This window comes from Ylistrum balloti, unplaced genomic scaffold (assembly GCF_031769215.1).
Source record: "Ylistrum balloti isolate Yb309-2 unplaced genomic scaffold, AGI_CSIRO_Ybal_v1 Utg369806, whole genome shotgun sequence".
Classification (NCBI taxonomy): Eukaryota; Metazoa; Mollusca; class Bivalvia; order Pectinida; family Pectinidae; genus Ylistrum; species Ylistrum balloti.
The window spans coordinates 221,891-234,971 of record NW_026781981.1 but is presented as its reverse complement, the minus strand read 5'-3'; positions in this window follow the sequence as shown (position 1 = coordinate 234,971).

Here is a 13,081-nt window from a genome sequence, read left to right as displayed (position 1 = left end):
AAGAATATTTTGGTTCGTGGAATTTATATGAAAATGAGAGTCGTGATGACAGCAATTGACCAATCCATGCAGAGTATTGATCAGTAAACAACATGTAGGATTGGCTGTATAGATACAATGACCTAACTGCACAACGAAGTTGAAGGCCGACATATACCTGCTGTTTTCAAGTTTTCCGCATTGTCGTTCTTTTAAATTTAGAAATAATAGATTGGCTAAAAGTCAAATAATTAAAAAAAAAAAAAAACACACACACACACACCCACACACACACCATCACACACACACACACCATCACACACACACACACACACACACACACACACACACACACACACACACACACACACACACACACACACACACACACACACACACACACACACACACACACACACACACACACACACACACACACACACACACACACACACACACACACACACACACACACACACACATAACACACACACAGAGACAATTTCGAGGAAATTAGGTTTTCCTACGTCTAAGGTATTTTACTTTCAACAGATAAGCCAGATAATTTCCTTGCTGTAATGTTAAAAACAATTACTTGCACTTTTTGACCAATTCGTCAAAATTCAAACTTCAAAACCTTGTAGCATTTTTCAAAGTCAAGAAAATAACAGAGTTATATCTCAGTTCGTCACACCAAAGTTAATAAGGATGAAACTGGTGAATTCAGGTGTCCAACACATGTATAAACAAAACAAAGACAAAATCACCATAAACCCTTTATAATAAATAACCTACGTCTATATATCATAAATATTTATATTATAACCTAGTATTTCGTGTAATGCGTACTAAATTGTTTCCAAGCTATAGGTCATGACCATTTACAAAATAGATTATCAAGCTACCTTGACAAACCAGCCATTTCCAGATTATCTCACAAACACGGAACTCAATTTTACAAAAACAATGTTGCCATATGTTGAATTCACAATTCACTAGTAGTAATCGACGCAATAACGTTTTTTAAAACATAAAAGCATATTGGTACAGCGAAAATAAAAAATAAATTTTAAGAAAATAATAAAAAGGTTTAATAATTTGATGAATACACTTCAACATTTAGATACAAGATATATTGAGTATTCTATTTTTTCGTTTGAGATGTGTGAGGCTGAATGCCCGTTGTAAGTGTACAGTTAATGTGGGAATTCGTTGTCTCTCAGCTGGGTAGTGTCTAGAACACTAAGCCTCAGCTATCCATTTCGTATTGTTATTGTTGTATCTTGTGACTGACCAGTGGTACTAAAGGTCAAACGAACAAACCTACTATATCAGTAAGACATCTAAAGTAATCTATTCCTATGAAACATTGATGTTAACAGTACAACATCTAAAGAATCCAGTCATCCGGACAGAAATATCATTCGCTCTTTCCCTTTCTCATCTTACTTGGATTGACCAACATGACAGGTTGACGATGACGTTGAAGAAACTTGCCCTGCGGTGCGTCTCATTACATTTTCCTTGTACATTTTTCCACGAGGCTCTGTGTCATATTTTGTCCTCGTTTAATTAAATTTGTGTTGAAGATTTGTTTTTGATATGTCGGTAGATAGTACATCGAAAAGGGAAATAGTTAATAAGTAGCACACAAAGACAAAGTTCGGTATATATGTATGATACATGATATGTGTATAAAATTTTCTGCAATTTATGATGACAAGTTCCTATAAAAAGATGAATATTTTGTGAAATAGATAAAGATAGATATTGGCCTGTGATTTGACTATATCATACATCGTTATTGATACATCTGTTTTGAAAAAGGTTTCGGTTTTCTTCTAGGTTACAACAATTAAGGTCCGTAGCATTAATGACAAGTCCAGGAAGGATGAATCAACTGTATGATGCAGTTTGAGAATTCTGAAAGTTACAGTTTACGCGCGTGCCTTCCGTACAGTAAATGTTTGGAGCCAGTGTTAAACATGAAACCATAACATTGATAATTTAAAAATCAGGCGTAGGATGCTTAAAGGGGGGCAGTGTTTATCATTATCTGTATGTGGTCAATCAGAACGTGTGAACATCGCAACTGTTCATTTACCTATAACTCCAAACATCATGGATTGGTCAACCTAAATCATGACGATTAAGATTCTCCTATAAATTCCTCCGTCCGACATTTTCCTGCCCAATTCTCGCCATACAACCTCCCAGGTAGGATTATTGTTCATATTTAAGCAGTTAAATTTTAAATTCACTTCAATTTCAAATGCATTTCTTAAGTTATAATTTTCTTTTGTTTGTTAATATATTTAAATTAATCAAATTGATTAAGTTTCAGCAACATCTCTGAAATAAGAAAGTTTTATGGAACTGGGGTTAGAAGGGTTATTTCATCACCATGGGCGTATGATGATAGAGAATGTGTGTGTTATTTATATCTGAATACATAACACAACTTCAATTTTGATTTTCGTTAATCTATACTGTTTTAACAAATAGCATTTTACATCAAGACAAGCAAGGACGTAATTTGCCCTTTTCTGACTTATTTACATAATTTTCAAATTTGGAGGTTTATTGGATGTTGTCGTTTCCATTTGTATTTTAGCCCAAATATCAACATGCAACTGACAGTACTGTTCGGCTGTGTTTTGCTTTTTGCCGCATCCCATGCCTTCCAAGTGAAGTCTAAATCTGATCAGGAGATTGCCAACACCTTACGTATGGCGACCCTAGCCAGGAGTAAGTCTACTTGTTATCGGTTGAAAAAAAATAATAAGTTCAACAAATGTACTTGATGGAAATAGATAATTATTCGTTAATTCAGAATGTCTTGATATATATTTGAAAACTAAAGTCCTTGTATTTCTTTGTTTCAGGTGCGTTGCCAGTGGAACACCAACAGATCGCTGATGACTATGTTGATGGGGCTTGTGGAGTTGCTGGGGCAGCTTGCGTTCTCGGAGGAGTTGTGGACCCTGTCTGTGACGTTTCAGGAGCGTTCTGTGCAGGAAAAGCTATTGGAGATACACTTGGACACATTTTTGGATAGTTTTATTGTAATAAAGCTGAATCTCTGACCTATCTCTTTCTTTTCTTTCCTTCATATATGTACAGATATTATCTTGCACAATGTGTAACAGTGCTACAATAAAAGTGATACGATTCTGACTATGATAAATGAATAAATGATAAAACCCTGAAGAATGGAAAGACAATAAAGAAAGATAAGTACTGTGATAAGAATCATAAACGCTTTAAATCTCTTCAACCTCGACATACCTATCGTTAGAATTGTGATATATTCAGAAAATAAAACGGAAATAAGTAGTATTTATAAATATACATATTCATACCGCCACCAGACATTATTGTTGGAGTTTTATCTGTTATATCTTAATGGTAAACGAGGTGCTCATATCTGTCTATCAATTTTCTTGCCCTTCTGTTAAAAATAGTTTCTATTATTTTTATTTGGAGGGCTGCATGGCAAAATAGTCAACAACATGTCATAAAACAATGAAAAGACACACAGATACATCTCAAATAGGCATTTTCTTAATACGTCTGAAAAATGATATATAATGCATGAAATAATTTTTGACGTGCCTATATGTGGTGACATCCTTTCCTTGTACAAATGATCAGATCATCGATTGCACATATCGACAAGTAAGTAAAAATAGGGTGAAATCTGAATGGACGTATCTGTCCTTATAGATAAAGAATCATGATAGAGGTCTCTTACAGTCTGATATTTAACATGAAATATAGACTTACTGCTGGAGATGTCAGATTATAAATTGCACCTCGTTTTCCGTTACACAATCGACAAATAAGTAAACATAACAAGTGGATTTCCTGTATAATCCAATCCCTATCAAAAAATAAACGTGCAGTTTTTCGAGGATGAAATCCAAATGGATGTATCTGTCCTTATAGACAAACTCATGATAGAGGTTTCTTACAGTCTGATATTTAACATGAAATATAGGCTTACTGCTGGGGATGTCAGGTTATAAAATTGCTCTTCGTTTTCCATAACACAATCTTAACCCCAGGAATATGAGTGCCATGATGTTGGGAACCTGGTGTCTGTAAAAACAGGCGAATGTCAGACTTGATATATCGTTGCGCGTTCTTCAGCATTGAGACTTACCATAAAATTTAAATAGAGATGTGTTGAAAAAAATTAGCATTATATTTAAGATCAGGAAAATACTATTGATGAAGTTTATGTACATCAGCGTAGTTATAGAATGTTTAACCTTCCACGATACTAATGATTTTATCATTAATGTGTTTATTTTTGGTTGTGTTTTTTTTTTCATCTAGACTTTGATCGTTGTAATAATAAACCTTACGAATCAATGGATGGTTTTCATTTTAAAACATGAACAAATATAAAGCTGTTATCTTCGAAAAATTTTCAGATCAAGTTACCTTTCTTCCAGAATATTCTGTACATGTCGTTAATTGACCTTTACAGAGAGTTTATTCTCTAATTCATCACAAGCGCCTAATAAGCTGCTATTTTCCGATGAGATGTATCTTTTCATACTCTTGCTATGATTTTTTATGTGTCCCATACATATAGAATAAGTCGAATGACGGGGATATTTCATTACATTTGAAAATGATAGGATATGTACTGACATCATAAGCAATGATACAGTTGCATTTCTAATATGTGCAACCCCAAAATGGTATGATTCACAGCAGTCATAAACAGATATTAATATAAACATGTATAAAGTATACACTTAATTGCTGTGTGTATCGTCCAACATAGATAACAACAGCTCAAACTTAACACCACAACTACAATGTCTATGATAACCAATCCCAAAGGTCCCTTTAAGTGGACACTCAAGCAAATGCTGGTTCCCACAGAAGTGACCTGGTTATCGTGATTTCCGTAATGCCACCGGGTTATCATGGAATTGTAAGTTGTTTTGCTTACAGAAAGGGTTATCTTTTCACTGAAATATATTCATCAGGACTTCCACTGTTACCTATGAATGATACTCTCAGCTTCCTCATTGCATAGCACGAGAGAAAAAAAGGGGACATTTTGATTTATAAATAAACACGCACCTTCTTCATGTGATATAAGAGTGATCATGTGACAAAAACACACAACTAAATTCAGTATAGCAAAATAATGATTCAAATTGTACGATGAAGCTGTTTTGGACTCGTCAGTGATACTAGGGGTCAAAAATGCTGAAACCTAGGAAGCGAATGAAGAAAAACATAATTTGTTTGAAATGATATTATACTAACCCCATAATTCATAATTCATTAAATTTCACAATTTCAGAATTGGATTATTTCAAACACTCTACTCTAGGTTTATTGCCCCTTAAATAACTAGGGTTGTTTTGAGTCAGGGTCTCCATTTAGTAGTTGGATGCTACCTCACAGAACAACATACGGGAGTCCCGTTGCATGACATCAAGAGCAATCAGGGTAAAATGTCAAAGGTCACTATTCAAATGAATTAAATTATGGGATGCTGGGTTGCTGAAAGATATTTGTTCATTGGCTAAGATAAATTAATTCTTTCATTGACTCTTTGGAATCACTTTTGTCTCTCTATATATTTTCTCTAGGTAGAAATTACTTCGATATGCTTTCTTTTCCAGAACAAATTTAAGTCTTAATGGTCTTATTTTTCTAGCCTAGTGATTGTTCAATAAGCAGTGATGTTTTCCTTTGTTTTTATCTTGTTCTCACTTTATCTAAATGATGCAAAAATTACAATGTTCACGTCGATATTCCTAAAATTCCCTTCCCTCACGCTTTTTTTTTTGTAGATGCTTTGCTCTGTATTGGAGAGAACCTACAAGCAATAAAATGGAATTACACTTTGTAATGTAAACGCTTATTTGGCTCTGTTCGAGTTCAAATTAAGTTAAAATAATTAAAATTGAAAGCATGTGTGTTTAACAATGAGTATATATAATATGAGTATATATATATATAAAGAGAGACCGATAGAAGTTTTCACTTGAACCCTGTGGTTATACACAGTCAAGTGCTGGTAAACAGACTACTACAACAGACCGACGATTTTTATTGGCGTCGCGAAGGTAGCTGGGGTGTCAAACCCAACAGATCACTAATTGGTTGGACAACGTCCTGAGGGTTCAATCTGCCCAAAATAGCAAACATATATCCCATACAAATACGTTATATCAGTCTTTTCTGAATTAACATGTTCACAAACATTTCAATTATAAGAGTTAAGTCTGTGATTGGGACCATCCCACAGAGGATTAAAGGGTTGTCAGAAAATGTTAACCAAAAAACATCTAAACAACGAGATTATACAGTAATTACTGATTCATGGTTTTTCTTTAAGCTTAATGCCCCAGTAAATTTATGTATAATAAAATGTAATTCTTTCATCTAATCAGATTTTTTTCTTAATAATCAGGCATTATTTCATTAAAGTGGAATCATGACTTTTTTTATTTCACATTAGTTAGAACTCACGTAAAACAATGATTCTGTAAGCCATCTTTTTTGGGAACGTAAGTACTTATCCTACGGTATATATAGTAGCGTATACTTCCCACTATCATTTCTTGACATAAGCGACTATTTCGGCGTTAATTAGAATTTACACAACGGCATTTACTGTCAGCTGTTTACAAACGGATCTTATCCCGACTACCTTAATATTCTAATGTACCCGACTTTGTTTAGATAGCTTTCTGCCTGAGCGGTACCAGGAATATTTGATTTCAGGTTTGATTTCATCCTATTAAACGTAAGAGTAAATAATCAACCAAGTATTATAACAGAACTTGTAAGTAAACGGCAAACGTTTTTAAAGATGCCTGTCCCGTAAAATTAGATTCCTTGGTGTACAGTAATCTTGTTTTTTTGTTGTTTTGGGATTTTTTTTCTTCTTTCATTTTTTTGTAACTTGAAACACTTGAAGTTTGAAGAGAAGTTTAAAAAGTTTATTGAAATGTTTAAAATTATGAGTGGATATGTATGTAACATATATATTTCAATATGAATTATGGCATCATCTTTTTTTCATACCATAATTTGGTCACAAACAGAAGATGGTTAAGTACGAAATATGTTAATATGTTTTTGTTTGTTTGGATTTGATTATTGGGAGAGGGGGAATTGTTTGCATATCATTATTTAACTAATGATAAACACTGAGATTTTCACCATTGTGTCATGATTAAACTATCATACATAATATTACTGTGATTAAACTATTTTTTGATGTTTGCTAAAGTGTTTTCTTGTTTTAACATTTTTTTGGTGCTCGCATCCTTAAGTCTCAAAACTGCCCACTAGTTTTTATGCTATCAAGTATTCCTATATCCATTGTCGGCATGCCATGAGTGGAAACGAAAGTATATCATGTGAGTTACATCTGATCAAGGTTTGTTAAATCGGTACTATTTATTTCTGGTTCATATTAATATCTTACTTTATTTTTTGTTTTTTAATGATGGTATTCACCCTATTTAACCAATTTGACACTTCATTGATATTTCAAGTTTGATAAAGTAATGCCTATTGAAAGTCAGCGCTGATTTGAAAACGTATGCTTTGTGTAAAACATGCTATAAGAGTGACAATATTTTTACAACAAAATGTAGAGTGCCTGTAAATCCAATACCTGTTTTACTTTTAATTGATGACAATGCCATTTTACGATTGTTTTCGACTCATACATAAGATGAAATCAACACACTTCGAGATGGATTTAAATGCCGTGTCAAGTATATCTATTATACTATTGTGAGTACGATATATAGCGGTTTAATGTTGGGTTCCATACTTCTTTTACTGGTAGTATTACAGGTATGTCTTGCCACTAATAACTTTTTATTTAACACAATTATCATCTATTTTTAAAAATATATTTATTCATGCTGGAAGCTCTAGAAGAAACATCGATAGATCGGGAGGAAGTCACATCAAAGGCTGGAATATTACACAGACTGGGCACATTTCTCAGAGGAATCACATGTGAGTTGCCTAAATAACAAAAGTAATTATAGAAGTCCTATGTCATCTTAAAAGAAGGATCATAATCATTTCCATAATCATAAGTAAGTTTTCATTCTAACCATATATTTGAAATTATACCAGCTTTAGTATAAAATCTTGACGCGAAATACAAGGAAATAGTTGAAATATCGTTATTTCGTATCTCTATAACGTAATAACCAATTGTGTTAAATTGACCATAAGTGACATTTTGTTATAAATTGTAATTACATATATATTCCAAATGGAGTTTGCCGTCCAAAATGTTTAGATATGGTTTAACCCCTAAACATTGTAAAGAAATTCGCTTTATGCCGCTTAGAAATTTTATGGTTACAACAATTATGTTCTAGCACGATGTCGACGCAGTGTTGAGAGGGTCAGAAATCATCAGAAACGGAGATCAAAAGAAATCAATAAGCCTAGAAACAGCGATCAGAAAAACACGTGTCATGGAAACCAACAAGCGACAGTCCCTCATGGAAACCAACAACCGACAGTCTCTCATGGAAATCAACCAACTACAACCTCTGATGAAAACCAGCCACCGACAGTCCCTCATGGAAACCAACCATCGACAGTCCCTCATGGAAACCAACCACCGACAATCTCTCATGAAAATCAACCACCTACAGCCTCTGATGAAAACCAGCCACCGACAGTCCCTCTTGGAAACCAACCACAGACAGTCTCTCATGGGGACCAAACACCGATAGTCTCACATGGAATCCAGTCACCGACAGTCCCTCATGGAAACCAACCACCGACAATCCCTCATGGAAACCAACCACCGATAGTCTCTCCAGTAATCCAGCCACCGACGGTCTCTCATGGGGAACAAACACCGACAGTCTCTCAAGGAAAGCATTCACAGACAAACTCTTTAGGAACACAGAAATCTTACGAGGTATTTCTTTCAAACTGTCTCACTATAAAATCAATTATAAAAATCTATGTATTGTTCGTGATATCTTCATGTCTTTTAATTGATTCAAAGTTTCTATATAAATTCCGATTACATGTATTTGTATTGGTAAACATATTCACCTTGGCACGGATATGTAGTTGCAAGTTGTACAATATTTTTAAATTTGTAAAAATCAGTGTGTTTTATTTTGTAGGATGGAAGGGTAATCACAGACGAAAATACACACAACGTCGTCAAGTGCCATCTTCTGGAATCACAAATTCCTGAACTTACCTTACTTGCACCACAAACAACCGAAGAAGAAAAAGAATTATATACCAGCCAAGTGTTACCAGCCATTTTCTTTTCGGAGAAAGAAAATGCGTCGAACGTTGCTAGTCAATCTACCTCACCTTTGCTTACAAAAGTACAAAAGACCACACAATTACACCAACTACTCAGAAATAAGGATAAAAACAGGAAAACTCTCAGGGAGACATCTACTAATAAACTTAGTACACAACATGTTGTTATACCTTCAGTTTTACCAATTACTCGTATTAAAAGCCAACCTCGAAGACATCATTCTTCTCAGACTCAGGATATAAAAGATCTTTCCAGAAGTGTCTTTAAGTCACTATTACCCGTAAATGTGCACAATTCTAACGACCTTCACCCTTCATACACATGGCTTGTCGACACAGGAAAAACACAGTCAAATACTAGTCTACACAAGGATGAAAGTCCGATGAGCGGACCATCTATTCCTCTTACGTCAAAAGAGCACTCTCGGTTAATGGTTAGTGATCAGGATCATTTCACAACGATTTCCACATCAAATGAAATACCTAATCGTCACAAAAGGATGTTGAACTTCAGTAGGAACTACGTGCAATATGGAACTACTAATTTAGAGGAGATAGTTTTAGAAACACCGCCGATAGTTGAGGAGTTGTGTTCAAATGATAGAAAAGGTGATGGACTCTCTATAGTCAACCCGTCACCCCAAAATGATAAATTTAGCGATACAAGTTATGAAAACTTTCAGCCTTTGTTAAAACTAGCTGTAAGCGATAAGCAAGCAGAAATTCCTCAAAGTCGTTTCACGAGGAGTCACAACTTCCAGGGTTGTTTTCATACATCAATCTTTGATCAGCAGGACTGTGATACGGGTAATTTGACAACTGTTGAACAAGGTATACACGTTGGATTATCAACACATCCCCGGGAAACACTCAGAGAGGATGACGAAGAAAATTATTTTATCCATGTAGATCATCTAACTGCGGTCAATCGTAATAGGGAACAAATAGTTACAAACAGACTTCTATGTGAGGATACCAATAACCTACATTCAAAGACCTCATACGACGAGGCGGATACAACAAGGGTAAAAATATTGATAGCACCAAATGGCCAAACATTAGAGGCACAACACGAAGCAAATCATGCAAGAAACGGACAAGCCGATAGTCTCAGCGATCAAGAAAGGAAAGTGAATGACCAACAGCCAAAATTAGCAAATGACAAACAGTTAGCGGAGACAGATGACCAGCAAGCGGAGAGAACAAGCTGCCAGCAACCAGATATTTCAAATGGTCATCAGCAACAGACTGCACATGGAGATCAAATAAAGACGGAAATACTGCACGGATTAGTAAACAGAGATGAAGCAAAGGCGATGTCAAGCCAAAATCCAGATATAAAACTCATCAAACATCCTAAAGTAAACAACTACGAACTTGAGGGGCAAATGAACATTCAACCTTCAAAAACAAGCAAGCGAGAGCAACCAAATCCAACTAATGAAACGCCTCAATGTGTAGAAGAACAACAAGCTTTGCCAAACTGTCAACAGGCGGAATCGAAAAACGAGATTTGTAATACGGACAAGATAAAAAAATTGGGAGAACCTGACATAATAGTGGAGGGCCATTTACAAGCAAATAAAGATCATATATCAAATAGCAACGATACAGAGCATGCATTTGGAAATGAGATGCATAAACCCACAAACGAGAACGGGAAACATTTGGAAAAAGATAGTGATTCTTCTGACATTGAACCTCAAGCTACAGAATTTGCAAAGGAAAATACCACAAGTAGTGTTTCAGATTTACCTAGAAATAGCAGTTCAAACTCGAATGTCGTTGTTGCCGAAAAATTATGTAGAGGTCACTCTTTTGACAAAGCAGTGTATCCAATACATTCAGAGCAGTACACAGATGACACATCCAAAGATAATGTGGAGAAAATATGCAGAGTGAAAGAAGAAGCAGAAATACAAGACGAATATTCGAGAAGGTCACATAAAACACAACCGAAAATGATAAGACCTTACACCAATCATGAAAATGAACAAATTCCGACAAATCTTCCTTCAGAACATACGCTCTCATCAGCGACTACAGCGATGTGTGTTAATGACATGTCGACCAAAAAGGGACTAACTAAACCTGCAACTGCCTCGAATAAATTTCTTTGTCCGCATGGTGGGATGATGAATACAGATGTGGCGAATCAACGTAAGCGACTGAATACAGATGTTGAAGAACGTTCGAACAATACGACCAAACAATCGAGCTTGATTACAGAGACATCTGTGAACAGTTCTCGTGATAGAACTAAACCTGATATTGTTTCACCTGTGAAAGGAATTATAATAAATAAATCTTTCTTTACAAGAATGAAGGTGAAAGCACCGAAAGAGAACACCAAAGGGAACACAACAGATAAGAACGCAGTTGATCATACCGACACTCACAGGCAGGTCATCGCTGATAAAAATAAAGATTCCTCCAAAACTGAAAAACCAAAACTTGATACAGCCGAATTAGGTTTGAAATGCGATGCTGACACAAAAGGAAACCTCTCCAATAAGGATTTCGATAATGAGGTATCCATGGGCGAGAGTAAATCCTTGGAACCATTCTTTGAGAAGACTCTCTTTGCAGATAGATTCACATCGGAAACATCAGTTCCAGAATCAAATCAGGTACAATGGCAGTTTTCGCAACAACAAAAAAGCCAAGTTACTCAGATGAAATTACTCCTCGATTCATTTCACGATCAACTTGATTCCATTCATGATCAAACAACGATAGAAAGTGATTTTTCTGATGATGAAGCCAATGATTATTGTTACTCTGAACCAGCGCAAGATGTAAATCCATCCTCTTCTCCCAGAAAAAATTCACCTGGAACACAACGAAATGAAAAGACGCACGAAGTAAATACTAGTTTGTTAAACAAAAGAGAGAAGCTTAAGAAACCAATGACAGAAAATCTAAATCCTTCACCTGGAACAGAAAATGTGGGCAAGGTTGAGAACGGAACGCAACTGAAAAAACAAACTCTGCTTAAAGATGAAAAACACAGTAGTTCTATGCCAAATATACAGCCAACTGCTGTCCCTAACGAGAGCGGAAACCGGAATTACGTTGTGATAAAGTACAAGAGACACCCGTATCCGCCTGAAGGGCGACCACTGAGTGCGAGTATGGGGGCATTCAGATTTCGGAAGATACAAAGCGTACATGGCAATCTGAAGAAGGCTCACTCTATAGAGGATCTTTGTAAAGGTGAAAAAAATCCCACCAAAGGATATGCAACTAACCAAAACAGTGTTGATCATGGATATTGGAGTGGCAATAGTTACTTGCAGGGAAAACCCAATGCCCATCCGCAATTAGGACTTAATCAAAAGTTGGTTTCAACTCCCCACGCCATCACTAAAGCCTCGCCACCTGTAGCTAGGAAAATAATGAGCAAGAGGAAAACAGCTTCTCCATCTTTACTCAGATTTGATAGTTATAAGCCAGATGACGTGAGCTCTAATCTGTCCCCTCTTAATTCTGGCAAACGTTCGGCTGATGTGAAAGAATTTACAGAAGACGAAAAATTGTTTAGTTCAACCAAAGACTCAACAAAACAGTTGCCTTTAGAAACCAATTCAGGAATCAATACGGTGGGTTTGTCTCCGAGAGAATTAGCTTTTGCGCAAAAGCTCTCTCCAGGGGAGAGAAAAACTTTACCTCCGTCAAGGACGGAAAAGGAGAGCTATCCCGATGTTTGTGCAAACAAAGTAAAAAATACTTGTTTAAAGGTTCCGAGACAACAAGCAGGTGCAGAAGAGAAAACTGCTGAAAATTCTAACGC